This window comes from Dromiciops gliroides, chromosome 3, assembly GCF_019393635.1.
Source record: "Dromiciops gliroides isolate mDroGli1 chromosome 3, mDroGli1.pri, whole genome shotgun sequence".
Taxonomy (NCBI): Eukaryota; Metazoa; Chordata; class Mammalia; order Microbiotheria; family Microbiotheriidae; genus Dromiciops; species Dromiciops gliroides.
In genome coordinates, this window is record NC_057863.1 from 256,257,715 (window position 1) to 256,262,876 (window position 5,162).

The 5,162-nt window shown below is 35.3% G+C and overlaps 1 pseudogene; it reads right to left on the bottom strand.

Annotated features, from left to right (window-relative positions):
* Positions 1 to 531: 531 nt before the first annotated feature.
* On the bottom strand, positions 532 to 846 carry LOC122747430 (annotated as a pseudogene).
* Positions 847 to 5,162: the final 4,316 nt, after the last annotated feature.

Consider the following 5,162-nt stretch of genomic DNA (forward strand, 5'->3'; position numbering starts at 1 on the left):
CAATTTCCATAGGTGGTAGAGCTTTCTGCACCGCCCCCTCCCCCCAGATACACGTGGCTCTACAACAGATGATTGTGAATCAGTCCTAAACTTAACCACCACCACTGCCATATCAGGTTCCAGCAAAGAGAAGAGGTACCATACTTGCCCCCCAACAATGGCTTTCAATGTCTAGGGTAGGAAGAAGCTATAAAGATATGAATAAGGTGCTACTGAAAAAGTCTGGGGTGACCTAGTTGGGCCTCCTCCCTATTGTGACAAAGGCTCTTTTTTGGGGAGAGGGAGGTCGGGGGAGGGGGGTGGAAAAAAGGAATAGGTGTTCCCATCAAACTGGCAGGATACACAATTCCAAAAGTAGGGTGGGACTCCATAACCAAAAAACATCCCAAGCTCAGACCGGCCAAAACACTCCTTATCCTAATAGAGTCTTTTTTCTTGGAGGGGAAGGGAAGTACAGAAGGTGGAAGCATCCATCCTCATTCTGAAGAAGTTCCATTCAGAGTGGACAGAGTTTGAGCACCTGCTTGGGGGTTAGGAGCTGCTGGTCCCGGCAGCTTTCACTCTAGCAGCTTTGGCCTTGTCCTCCAAATCATCCAGGAACCGTTCTTGGGACACGGAGTAGAATGTATAGCTATAAATAGCCAACACCAGGGCCCCGATGCTTAGGCCCGTCAGGATGTTCTGGCTCCGCCGCTGCGGAAGCGTTTTCTGCCACTGGGTGAGCTCCACTTACCGCATAAAGTGCAGCGGGCTCAGCTTCTCTCCCACCCGGTCAATGCACTGCGCTACGAGGGCCTTCCCCGCCTCGGATCCCGCTGCTCCACCAGAACTAGCATCGTCTCTCATTTATTCTTTAACCCATTCATTCTTTAAGATTAGGTTGTTTAATTTCCAATTAGTTTTTAATCTATGTTTCCATGGTCCCCTATTAAATTTAATTCTTAAATATAATACCTTATTGCATTGTGATCGAAAAGGATACTTTAAATATTTCTGCTTTTCTGCATTAACTATAAAATTTTATGTTCTTATATAGTGTATCATTGTAAAGGTCCCATGAACCACTAAGAAAAAGGTGTATTCCTTTCTATTTCCATTCAATTCTCTCCAGATAGATAGATATGTATGTATAGATATATATGTATCTATCTGGAGAGAATTGAATGGAAATATATATATATATCTTTTCTAAAATTCTATTCATTTTCTTGACTTATTTATTTTTGAGGTAGATTTATCTAGTTTTGAGAGATTAACAAAGTCAAGAATATCAAGGAACTATTAAAAAGCATAAAGGAAGAAGTGTTAGCAGTACCAGATCTTAAGCTATATTATAAGTAATTATCAAAACTATCTGGTACAGGCTAAGAAATAGAAAGGTAAATCAATGGAACAGGGCAGACATACAATTTACAGCAGCAAATTAATATAAAAACCTTGTATTTGAGAAGTATAAAGACAAGATTTGGGGATAAAAATTCATTATTTGGTTAAAAAAAAATTGTTGGGAAAACTGGAAAGCAGAATGGCAGTAACCGGGCATAACCCAATATATCTTACACCATTTACCAAGATAAGATCAAAATGGATACAAGACCTACATTTAAAGAGAGATAGTACAAGAAAATTAGAACAATATAGAATATATTACTTATCAGGCTTGTGGATAGGCAGATAACTGATGAGTAAACAACAGAGAGCAAAGTGAGGTATAAAATGGATAATTTCAATCACCTTAAATTTTTAAATTTTTGTACAAATAATACAACCAAAATCAGAAGGAAAGCAGAAAATTGGAGGAGAGGCAGGAATTTTATAGACAGTTTCTCAGATAAAGGTCTCATATCTCAAACACATAAATAACTTTTTCAAGGGGGCGGCTAGGTGGCGCAGTGGATAAAGCACCGGCCCTGGATTCAGGAGTACCTGAGTTCAAATCCGGCCTCAGACACTTGACACTTACTAGCTGTGTGACCCTGAGCAAGTCACTTAACCCCCATTGCCCCGCAAAAAAAAAAAAAAAAAAACTTTTTCAAATCTATAAAAGCAGACAAATGGTCAAAGGATATGAACAGGCAGCTTTTCAATGAAGAAATCAAAACAATTTGTAGTGATATGAAAAAATGTCCTCAATCATAATTGATTTGAGAATACAAATTAAAACAATCTTGAGATATCATGTTATACCTATCAGATTGGCTAAAATGGTTGAAAGGAAAAGGAACAAATGTTGGAGAGGATGGAAAAACTGAGACACTAATTCATTGTTGGTGGAATTATGACCGAATCCAACCATTTTGGAGAGCAATTTGGAATTATGCCCAAATTGGTATTAAAGTGATCCTTTAACCCAGCATTACCACTAGTAGGTCTATTTCCAAAGATCATTAGGACAAAAGGAAAAGAATCTAGATCCCTAAAATGTTTATAACAGCTCTCTTTGTGTCACAAAGAGCTTGAAATTGCAGGGATGCCCATCAATTGGGGAATAGCTAAACCAATTGCAGTATGTGATTGTGATGAAGTACTATTGTGCTATAAAAAGGTGATAATCAATGATCTTAGAAAAACATGGACTTACATGAAATAATGAAGAGTGAAGTCAACAGAACCAAGAGAACATTGTATATAGTAACAGCAATATTGTTTTAAGAACAACTTTGAGCAAATAAGTCATTTTGACTATTATAAATACCCTAACTGAATTCAGAGAATCCAGAGAAAAAAACTGATAAATAGAAGTATGTATAGGAATAATTTGACATATATATACATATGCATATACGCACAGACCTATTTGTGTCTAATGGTAGCCATCTCTAGGGCTGAGGGGGAGGGAAGAAAAAAGAGGGGAAAGAAATTTGCATGTTAACTTTATTATATATTTAAAAAGAAAAACAAGTTGTACATAATAGATTTGTAGTTTCATAAACAATCATATTTTTATTATACTATTATGGAAATGCTTGTTTTATTCCACAAATTAAAAATAAATACATTAAAATTATATTTTTTCCAATTACATGTAAAAGCAATTTTTAGCATTCATTTAAAAAAAATTTTTTTGAGTTCTAAATTCTCTCCCTTCCTCTCCTCCAGCCTCACTGAGAAGGCAAATAATCTGCCATGGAATTTATATGTATGGTCATGCAAAATGTATTTCCATTTTAGTCATATTCCAAAACAAAAGAGACCCCCCCAAAAAAAAAAAACAAGAAAAAGAAAGTTTTTAAAGTATGCTTTGATCTGAATTCAGACTCCATCACTTCTTTTCCTGGAGATGAATAGCATGTTTCATCATAAGTCTTTCATAATTATCTAGAGTCATTGTATTGTGGAGAATAGTTGTCATTCACAATTGATTATCATAACATATTGCTATTATTGTGTACCATGTACTCCTAGTTCTGCTCATTTCATTTTAAATCAATTTATATCTTTCCAGATTTTTTTGAAAGCACCCTGCTCATCATTTCTTATAAGTACAATAGTATTCCATCACAATCATATACCACAATTTTTTCATCCATTCCCTAATTGATAAGCATCCTCTTGATTTCCAAATCTTCACCACCACAAAAGAGTTGCTATACATATTTTTATACATATAGGTCTTTTTCCTTTTAAAAAAAATCTCTTTGAGATTGAGACCTATTAGTAGTATTATTGGGTCAAAAGTTATGCACAGTTTGACAACCCTTTGAGTATAGTCCCAAATTGCTCTTCAGAATGGTTGGACTAGTTCCCAACTCCAACAACAGTTCATGAGTGCCCAGCATTTGTCATTTTCCTTTTCTCTCATGTTATCCAATGTGATATGTGGGAGGTGGTACCTCAGAATTGTTTTAATTTGCATTTCTCTAATTAGTAGTTATTTAGAGTATTTTTTCATGTGACTCTTGTGAGCCTTGATTTCTTCTGCTGAAAACTGCCTGTTCCTATACTTTGACCACTTATCAATTGGGGAATACCTCTTATTTTTATACATTTGACTCTATTACCTATATATTTTCAACATTAGGCCTTTATTAGAGAAACTTGCTATAAAATTTTTTCCCTCAGTTTTCTACTTTCCTTTTAATCTTGGCTGCATTGGATTTGTTTGTGCAAACCCTTTTTAAACTTCATGTAATCATAATTATCCATTTTACTTCCTATAATAGTCTCTATCTCATTTGGTCATAAATCCTTTTCTTATCCATAAATCTGACAAATAAGATATTCCATGTTCACCAATTTGCTTATGATATTACCCTGTATGTGTAAACCAGGAACCCATTTTGATCTTATCTTGGTATTGTGATAAAATAATGGTATTCAGCAGATACTCAAAGATCCACCAGGAGATTAATCTAAACTGATTGAATCAAGTGAGAGTGATTGACTGCTGATTAGCCTACTTCAAAGTTAACTAGATTGTAATCACACCTGGCTAGCCCGTAATGGATTTGGAGGATGCCAACCAATCAGCTTGAAGCAGTGGGTAAGGCCCGCCTCTATTCCAGACCTATAAAAAGCTTCCACAATCAGTTTGCTAAAGAGTTCCTGATTAAAGCACATGGAGGAGGACTTGAGGAAGAACCCAACCAGGCTGGAACTCTATGTGAGATAGGCCTTTTCTTAACTTTCTGAACTCCTTGTGAATACCTGTATGCTTTAATAAATGTTTAATGCCCAAAGACTGGTGCTGAAGCTTCTAATTTAAGGCAACCACAATTTAGATTTTAAATATCACAGTATATAATACTGTATATTGTGTACTTAATGTATTTCACTGGTCTACCACTTTATTTCTTTCTTTTGTAGAAGGATTTCCTTAATTTTTTCCCCACTTACTAGAATTTTATTTTTCCAATTACATGTAAAAATAGTTTTCAACCTTCATTTTATATAATATTTTAAATTCCAAGTTTTTCTCCTTCCCTCACTAGCCCCCTCCCCAAAACATCAAACAATCTGATTTAGGTTGTACATGTACAGTCATGTTAAACATGTTTCCACATTAGTTATGTTGTGAAAGAAGAATCAGAACAAAAGGGGAAAACCCATAAGAAAGAAAAAACAACAAAAAAAAGAAAATAATATGTTTCAATCTGCATTCAGACTCCATAATTCTTTGACAGCACCAGATCATTTTGATGATTACCACTTTGAAAGACAGT